Source organism: Mirounga angustirostris, unplaced genomic scaffold (assembly GCF_029215605.1).
Source record: "Mirounga angustirostris isolate CCGP_5_RB_7025 unplaced genomic scaffold, mMirAng1.0.hap1 SCAF_3, whole genome shotgun sequence".
In the NCBI taxonomy this organism is placed as follows: domain Eukaryota; kingdom Metazoa; phylum Chordata; class Mammalia; order Carnivora; family Phocidae; genus Mirounga; species Mirounga angustirostris.
In genome coordinates, this window is record NW_026991711.1 from 83193827 (window position 1) to 83203747 (window position 9921).

Here is a 9921-nt window from a genome sequence, read left to right on the forward strand (position 1 = left end):
CACTCTTTCCCCATGGAGAAGGTTTTTATATAGAATGAAATAACTGCTTGACTGTTCTGTACTGATAGGAGTTCATAATATAGTTTGATCTAAAGATAAATTTTAAATGCACTTGGGTGGTCAGTCGATTGAGCATCCATCCGACTCTCGATTTTGGCTCAGGTCATGATCTCAGGGTCATGATATCAAGCCCAGCATTGGGCTCCATGCTGACTAAGGAGACTACTTGGGATTCTCACTCCCCCTCTGTCCTTTCACTCACTCCTGCCACCGCTCATACTTGCTCTCTTTCTTTCACACAAAAAATTAAGAAAATAAAGAAAAAATTTAAAATAACCAATTTGAAAGTTCCAAGGCCTTCCATGGAGGAGAGACCATACACTGACAGCTTACAAGACCTAGCCCATCTGTGTTGGAAAAAGTCTGAGTGGTGTAGGTGGGAATCAGATCTGAGAATTGTAGCCCAAAGGGACAAAGGAAAGATATTAATTAAACTAAATTCATTTATATGAATATGTTCAGTTAAGATTTGGGATTTAAAGGACTGCCCACACCACTTGCATGTGGTGTTGGTATTCTGGACTCTATATTGGGTCAATAAGATCCAAAATGCTGGGATTTCCTTAGTATACTGTTAAAGAAGGCAGGAAGAAGTCAGGAAGCATAAGAATCAGGAATGTTGAGAAATGGTTCTGTGATGTGCAATGTGCTCAGCCATCCCTAATCAAGCTTGCTGAGAGACGCAGCAATCAGTGCGCTACCTTCATCAACACACTTACAGAGGCATGGGTACAGGAGGTACCAATGTCCTCTGTACCTCTGTCCACAGAGGAGCTCTGTGGGAGCTGTCCTATACTGCAGGAGAAGATGGGAGGTGAAGAGTGGCAGGAGAGGATGCTTCAACCAGCAGAAACAAGATGTATGCAGTCACCCAGTAAGCCACAGGGACAGAATGGTAAACAGAGGATGTGATCCTCAGGGGTGTGTGCTGTTGGATAGTTGATCAGGTCTGTCCAAATTGAAATTGTTGGGCAGTGTACCAGAAAAATAAATATCTAGATACAGTAGTTACTACAGTGAAGAGTCACAGTCTCTTCCCCAGCTGTGAGCCCTAATCTAGTGTGGGCCTCTGAGCCCCATGACTCAGGGGGAGACAGGAGCTCTTTGAAGGAATGGCCCCATAGATTTCCAGATTTGTGCTATGCATCCCAAATTACCAGTGGGACCAACTCAGGGAAAAAGAGAAACGCTACATTTTCTGGGAACTTATATAGAATGATTCTGAACATATGCTGATGCCCAAAGGCCAAAACTGTTTTTTTTTAAGATTTTATTTATTTACTTGAGAGAGAGCAAGAGTCAGAGCAAGAGAGCACAGAGCACAGAGGGAGAGGGAGAAGCAGACTCCCCACTGAGTGGGGAGCCCGACGTGGAGCTCCAACCCAGGACTCCGAGATCATGACCTGAGCTGAAGGCATGACCAACTGAGCCACCCAGGTGCCCCTCAAAGACCAGAACTGTTAAATGGCCTGCCCAACAATTGGAGTGGGAGCTTTGAGAGGTGTGAAAATAGAAGAATCCTTGTCCTACATTTAACAGTTTGTTCACTGAGACTACAGATTCATCCTGTGCTCATTTCCCTGGTTCCAGAATGTGGAGTGGAAATACATACATTAGCACCTGGTGGAATTCCCAGTTTGGTTTCTGAACTTTGGAATGATGGTTATTAGGGAAGAGAAGAACAAAGAGAGGCCCTTGGAACCATGCCCTCCCTCAGACTAAACCAGAGGCCATGCAACATCCATGGAGGAGATGGGAAAGATTAATAAGTTTATGAAGCTCTGCAGAGAGGCAGAGTTGGTTATTTCTACCATTGCTCATTTTACTGACTGGTCTACTGTGAATATCAAATGGGGGTTGTTGAGACTGACATGACTTTCACAGACTTCATCAGATGAAGACGCAACTGCATCTGTGATTCTGTCTCTGGATTGCCTTGTGGAGGAAAACTGCCAGGTGGAACACTGCAGCCCACTGGGAACAAATCTCTTGCCCTGAGGTACTGCTTCTGAAGGAATGTCTATGACCAGCAAAGTCAACAATACAAGCTCAGAGCCATGTTAAAATTATCACTGATGAAAACAGGCTAGACAACTGCCAAGAAGGCCACCTCTTAAGGAGGGCACATGATGTGATGAGCAATTAATGAATAATTGAATATTACATCAAAAACTAATGATGTACTATATGTTGGCTAACTGAATTTAAATAAAAAAAAGGAAAAAATAAAATCAACTAACAAAAAAAGGAAAGAATGTAAATTTGGCAAATATACTTGAATATATCCTAGTCAAAAAGGAAAGCAAAGAAACAGACATACTGAGCTGGTGAGTGGCTGAGGGGAGAATTGCCTGCATTACCCGTTGGCTTTAAATTATCGAGTGACTGGGCAGCCACGCACCACAGTCGCTATTTTGACTATAACCTGCCTCATAGATTGAAGTGAATTCTCCTTCTTTCATCAACAGAGCTGAAGTTGATTGGGCATTCGGAAGCAGTCACTGAAAGGAAGTACTTAGAAGACCCATGGCAATGACCCATGAGCAAAACTTCTCTACTTCCTCTGGACACCCATTCTCCTGTTGACTGCACAGCTTCTCCTGCAGAGTTCACTCTGTAGATGAAAATGGTCATTAGGAGGGAGCAGTGGCAGGTCTTGGCCCTGAAGTGTCCCAGAGGAGTGAGGTCTGGTAAGTGAAGCCAGTGGACATTTCCATTGCCAAGGCTACTGATGTTTGCACAAAGCAACATGAAGAAACACGGAGAAAACTCTGCAGTCCAAGGCCTGGGGTACCACATGGGAAAGGGCAGCCTTGGTTTGCTCTCCCATCCCCCAAAATACCTCCTGCCTCAACAGAGAATGGGCCAGGTGATGGGCTGTTCATCTTTCCTCTGAAGAAGCACCCAACCTTTTGGATTTCATTGGTAACCCTACTTTTTTCTCTTTATTTACTCATCTCATGGTCCTCTGGGGGAGCAGTTAGCAACCACCATTTGGGCAAAGAAATGTCAGAAGCTGACATTCACAGATGGCTATGGGGAGGGGCAGGAAATGAGAGACAGGGAGGCAGGCAAAGGCCCCATCTCATGAGAAGAGATGAGAGCTGGCCAGCAAATGTGTCACCCTGAAGAGGAACATGCTAGAGAGAAACATAATTTTCTTACCTGCTCCTCAGAACCATAACGCTAGGGTGGGTGTAAATTTCTGTTTCTTATGATTTCCCTAATAGAGACAAGAGAAGAGAGGCACAATGAGATGAGGACACAGGCCAAAGACCCAGAGGGCCTGGGCCCACCTAGTTCTCAAATAGGAAGTGAAGAATACCCAGAGAGACCACCCTGCAGAACTCTAAGGGACGAGACACACACAGAAAAAGGTGAATGGGGGCCCTGGTGTGTACAATTTAAAGAACTCTCACACTTCGGAATATTCTAGAGCAGTAAGGAGCAATGATACTCACCCAGAAAAAGTTGTAGATTTTTTTCCAAAGGCTGCTAAATTTTATTTTATAAGGGGACGGAAATTAGAAGAACCAGTAAGGAGATATTAAAGAATAGAGAAAATAGAAAGATCATGGACGTCAAGCTCAAGTAGCAAAAGGGTGGTATCTGGCAGGGTTTGGTATCTGTGCCTTTATTGGGAAACCCAGGAGGGAGTGTATAGAGGGTGGGATACATAATTAAGTGTAAACTGAGGCACAGTGACTCTCCTAGACTTGTGATATCTAAGTAGGATGTGCCTGTTTCTCAAGAGAGAGGCAGGAACTAGAGATCCAGACCCAGTAGCCTCTTGGTAACTTTAGCTGGTAATGAAGCCAAGGGGGCACATACAAAAGGAATTGGCGGCTCAATCCCAGGGCTTTGGCCTACAAGTAAACCCAAGACCACATCAACAGTTTTTATTATTGCAAAGTAGATAGTAGAGAAAATTATGTGTGAATTTAGAATCAAATGAGGCTCCCTAGTGGAATAACCCAAGTCAGATATGAAAGGCTTCCAGGATGACTTTTTCACTTACATCACATTTGTCAGCCCAGACAAACATTTCTCCACCAAAATCACAGCAAGTTCTTATTCAACCTTATATGCCACTCTCGATATAACGGATCCAACAGATTTCACACAGTTTTGGATTTTCTAAAAACTGAAAAGTGTTAAATCAAACCTTTATATCATGAAACAAACTGCCAGGGTACTATCCAAACATTTCACACTCTCAAAGTCATTTGACCAAGATAGCACTGCTAGAAAGTAAGATATAATCAGCTGGCAGAACATGTTGGGCAGATGCACAATGGAATGCCTCTTATGTGGAATTCACATAGCTAAACTCCACACAGACAAGTACTGGTCTACTGCTTTAAGGGGCAGGGATGGGGAGAAAGACACCAATGATCTTCTAGCATGTAAGTTAAATATGACTTGCAAATGTGATCTCAATTGTTATCCCATTGTTTTTAGTATTCTTTTAAAATAAATATTCCTTGTTCATAATGAAAAGACCACTCACAAATCTTTCCACAAAGAATTCAAATGCATATTTTTCAGGTTCTGGTAAGTTCTATTCTAGTCCATTTGCTTCTTAATGGACTTTATGGGCTTCTAGTCTCTAAGAAATGTTCAACATCAATGCAATTCTCTGAATATGCTATCATAGAGTCATAAAAATTCTGTCAGTAAGCAAATATAATAGCAAGTGAAATTGAAAACATAACAAAAAGTAATATAACCAATAAATTATATTGAAATATGAGGAGTATAGTTTTTTTAAAAAGTAAACATTTTTTTTAAGTATGCTGTACCCCCAGCATGGAGCTCAATGCAGGGCTTAACCCTGAGATCAAGACCTGAGCAGAGATCAAGAGTCGGATGCTTAACCAACTGAGCCACCCTCTTTTTAAAATTTTTTTGAGTATTAAGTAAACTCTTTTTTTTAAAATGTAAACTCTACACCTGACATGGGGCTTGAACTCCCAACCCCCACAATCAAGAATCACGTTCTCTATAGACTGAGTCAGCCAGGATGCCCTAAATAGTACTTTTACTGAGTAGTTTAAAGGAAGAGGAAAAATGCAAATCCTATAATCCATATACAAAAAGGAGGTGACATTTTTTTATATAATGAATCTAATAGAACTTGCTCAACATATTTGGTGCCAACAATAGAAAGACACCATGTACTTAAATCCTTGGGTCACACATCGTAAAACACAGTGTTCCCTTCTTTATTATTTCCATGAACCCAGTCACCACCCACCAAACACAATCACTGCCTTCATCTTCAGACACAAAAGGTCCCAAATTCACATTGGGCAATGGCAGTCTAAACAATCAAAATCTCCTTTAGCTGATTTTCTTTAGCTCTACAGTAGAGCAGAGCTCTAAATATGCGAGGTATCACTATTAGGAGAAAGGTAGCTGCTGGTGCCGCCACTTATACAGACTCGTGAGGCTGCATTTACTTTTGCACATGGGAAACCAATATACTGGGAAGAGATGGGACATCAGTGCCCCATGTCTTCCAGGAGATCAGGGGGATACTTTAAAAGGGAGGCAGATGGAAGGACTGTCTGCCCGCACTATTGTCACAGCGCTGCTATGGACTTACTGATGAAGCATCTTGCTTTCCCCCCTGTGTATGTAATTCTGTGTAAGGATGCAAAATTATTGTCCATACAGGACCTGTCTCATTGCATACTGCAGGGAGGGATCCTTTTAATTGTGGTATAAAAAGAGACCCAAATGAATAATGTTTGGGCATTTTTAAACAAAACTTTAAAACCTAATAAAGTCTTACTTTTCTTCAGAACGTTTTCCATCCCCCTGAAAATAAAAGGACTGTTTTCAGGCCACTACAACTCTGGCATAACAGACAATACCACTTCCAGTGGGTCCAGGGTATGGGGACACTGAGGGGATGGCAGAAGGGAGGCAGCTATTTTCCTATCCAATCAACACCTCCGAGCACTTCCTTGGAAAGGAGGAAGGCATGTACTTCCTCCAGACGTCCACAAGCATATGTGGGATGATATCTATGAAATTGGAGGAGTGGTGTCTCATGTAGGAAATACCTCCAACAACATTTTCTTCCTCTTCTCACCTTCTCTGAGTCTGCTACTGGTAAGATTCCACCCCACAGTCCCTACTGGTGTCTGTGTGTGTGTGTGTGTGTGAGCACATGCACACTTGCTCATGTGTGCACATGTGTGTAAACCAGGGCTCACAACCTGGAGGCCCTGAAGATGACAGCCCCACCTACAGAGGGATGGGCAATAGCTTCCCAAGATCTTAGGCTTTTCAATTTCCAAAGCAAACCCTAAAGGAGGGGTTGGAGCCTTGGCCCTTGAAGGTCAGAATCGACCCTTAACCCTAGAGTCTCCCTGTCCTGTGCTGTGAGCCATTACCTCCTTTCCAATGGGTGTGATGTGGATAGGGGGCCACTCAGGGGGTTGCCGTGACCTGGCTCCTCCTCAGACAAGAACGTGCTGGAATGCCTCCTGTAGGATATCAATGCTCACCCTCACCCCCAACACCATCTCCATGTCTGTAGCCACTTACTTCAACACGACCTTTTCCAGAGCCCCCACTGAATGGTGAGGTGCATCCAGGGCCCCAACTTTGAGGACATTCAAAGAGCCGGGTTCGTGCCTGGTCCAGCCTTCTTACCAGTCCTTGATTCTGGGCAAGGCCCTGACCCGGCAGGGGTCTTCCCCTTCTCCCCTCAGTGGCTCCCGCCGATCCCCAACTCCTGTGTACACATCCTTGTGTAAACCCCTCCCCTGGAGTGTGATCTGGACGTAGTGATTCACTTCCATTCCACAGAACATGGCAACACGACCCAAAGCCCCTTCCGAGATTCGGTTATAAAAGCTCCGTGCCCGGCCCCGTGCTGACCCTGATCCGTGTTCTCTCAGATCCCCACACTGGGGAACAAGCCCCTATGTGGAACCATGACACAGGCATGTGCACGTGGCCTAGCACCGAGGGCCAACAACAGACAGAAGAACTCAGGCCTTCGAGATGGACTGAATCCTGCCAACACCCCTAAGTGAGCTCGGGTTCTAAGTGAAGCAGGTCCTGCCTTGGTGTTGTCAACAGCCCCAACCTCCTGAGAGGCTCTGGTAGGAGCCCCCAGCTGAGCACTGCTGGGGTCCTGATCTCCGGAGACTGTGACCCAATGAGTGTTTGTGGGCGAAGCCACCGAGTGTGGGGAGATGTGGTGTGACCCAGTACTAGGAGCAGGGCGCTGAGACTGTCCACCTGCCCCAGGCTCTGCCCCTCCTCCTCTCCCTCTCTGCTCTCCTCCTCAGCTTCCTCCAGCCACCCTGGCCTCCTTTCTAACCTCCACTCTGGCAACATCAACTTGGGCCTCCACTCCTCTGCAGCGTGGTGCCCTCTGCTGGCTGCATATACTCGGATTTGTGCTGGGGTGTCTCCTTGGCCTGCCTCAGGAAATCTCAACGTCACCTCAGCACGGCCTTGTCAGACCCCTCACCTGCCGGAGCTCGGGACCCAGCTGTCGCCCCTGCTCTCTTCCTATGGAGCAACTGCTCTTTTCATTCACGTTTTTCATTCATGTTTGTCCATCTTCCCTCTAGACCCTGAGCTCCTAGAGGGAGAACCCGGGTGGCTGAGAAGCACCTGCCTCATCTGAGTGCTCAGGGCACAGCGGCTGATGAACAGGCCAGAGGATCCATCCCACCACCGACCAGCTCAATTGTTGGAGCCTAATTGATTTGGGTCCTTTGGAAGTGCTTTTGTTTTCTTTTGTTTTGTGTTTTAAATAAACTCTGTGTTCGATGTGGGGCTCAAACTCACCACCCCGAGATCCAGCGCCACGTGTCCTACTGACTGAGGAAGCCAGGTGCCCCTTTGGTCATTTTAAAGCTACTAGGCTGATAACTATTGAAGTTAACTTGGTGATTTCAACATTTAGCCGGTATATTTCGTTATGCTGAATTACCAGATATCTCCCCAAGGTTCGGTAGCATGTCACCATGGATTCCCCCACATGACAGCGCTGAGTGGCTGTTCAGATGGGAGATGGAGTGCCTTCCTGTGGTCATTCAGGACCCCAGAGTCCCTGCACCGTGGGCCTTCTCCCTCCCTGGGAGGTCATGTACCTCTGCAGCCATGAGCACAAGGGGGAAGGTGACAAAGATATACATACAGGAGAGTGTTCTAGCCAGGTCTAAAAGGCTCAAAATGTCCACCTTCATGCTCAATCTTTTATTTTATTTTTTTAGGATTTTATTTATTTATTAGAGAGAAAAAAGCACAAACAGAGGGGAGGGGGCAGAAGGGAGAAGGAGAACCAGAGAGATGCTGGGGATGAGGAGGACAGGGGGTGGCTTAATGGGCCTGTGGAGGGAACAGCTTGGGCCACGCAGAGCAAGCCTCCATTGATTGTGGTTGGGCCGGGAGCAGTGAGTAGTCTCAGATCCCTGTCCCCATGGCCTGCAGTCTGGGGAGACCTCCCAGTGATTGGTTCTTGGACTCAGACAACATTGAGTGGTGGGAAAAGTTTCCTTTATTTAGAAGGGACCTGGGAAGCCCATCAGGCTGATGATACTTTCTTTTCTGTGAGCTACAGCACCAGCCCCAGAACAAGGTCCAGAATCACCTGAAGAACTCGGCCCAGCTCCCACTGTGGCACCTGCTGCAGCCTCAGAGCCCGAGTGCCGCAGGTGGGGATGAGTGTGAGGGGCATATGGCTGAGGATGCAGCAGAGGGGAGGCACCCCACTTAAGGAGACTACTGCAAAGTTTTATAAGCAAAGAAGTGCCAAGTTAAAACTCTTAGAAGTCTTCTACTCTGGGGGATGCCCCTGGCTTAAAGGTGTTCAAGTGGGGAAGCAGGATGGAGTCCCCGCTGTGACAGCATGATCTCAAGATCCCGGGGGTCACAAGAAGAGCGGGTGGGGCCTGAATGCTTCAGAGTCCCCAGACGTCAGATCGGAAGGGCTAGCTGAAAACCACGAGTCTAGGTGCTGGCTTCCTGCTCTATGTAGTCCTAAACCACGAATCCCAGCACGGTTGCGGGGTGGCTTTCCTGGGAGAGGTCCAGCAAAAAGCAGAAGCTTGGCAAGCCCTCCAACACCCAGGACATACAGCATGGGTCTGGGCCACAGGAATCCATAGAACCTGGAGTTGGAACTCAGTCTCGGGCCTGAGATAGGAACGCTTCGTCACTGGCAGGTGAACACAGAGTTCTGACAGAAACCGGGGAGGTAAGACAGACTGCTTTTCTGTGAGGGCTCACTGAAGAGCTGGGGGAGCAAATTTTCAGCTCCTGGGTAGGGAGCAGGGTGCAGCCATATTCATCCCGCCCATTGGGGCCGCAAGCCTTCAGGGAGTAAAACAGCGCCACCTCCTGGAATCCAGAGCCGCTTACACTGAGGCCTGCCTCTGCTGGGAGAGGGGCATTTGCACTAGTTGAAGTACACCTGAGGATCAGTGCTCAGGGCCCTCCCCCTGAAGGCCAGCACAAACCACTCAGTCCTGTCGTGTTTACTGATCAGAAAGGGCTGCAAAGCTTCAGCTCCTAAGGGAAACACTAGTAGCATTCTTTGTATTTTTATTTTTTAACGTTTTATTTTTTTCAGGTATTTTTTCTTATTTTTTCGTCTTTTTTATTATTAGTTTGTTTGATTCCTCTCATTGTATTTTTTTTTCTTTCTTCTTTTCTTTTCTGGACACAATGACGAGATGGAGAAATGCACCCCAAAATAAAGAACAGGATGTAGTACTCACTACCAGGGATTTAATCACTATGGATAGAAGTCAAATATCTGAACTAGAATTTAAAACAGTGATTAGAAAGATACTAGATGGTTTAAAAAAAAAAAAAAAGCGTAGGAGA

The 9921-nt window shown here is 46.1% G+C and overlaps 1 long non-coding RNA gene across 1 annotated transcript; it reads left to right on the plus strand.

Moving 5' to 3' along the window:
* Positions 1-2495: 2495 nt before the first annotated feature.
* LOC135363760 (uncharacterized) lies at positions 2496-7893 on the plus strand. Its single transcript, XR_010409817.1, has 3 exons — positions 2496-2985; positions 3291-3437; positions 7659-7893. It is a non-coding gene; the product is annotated as an uncharacterized LOC135363760 (long non-coding RNA).
* Positions 7894-9921: the final 2028 nt, after the last annotated feature.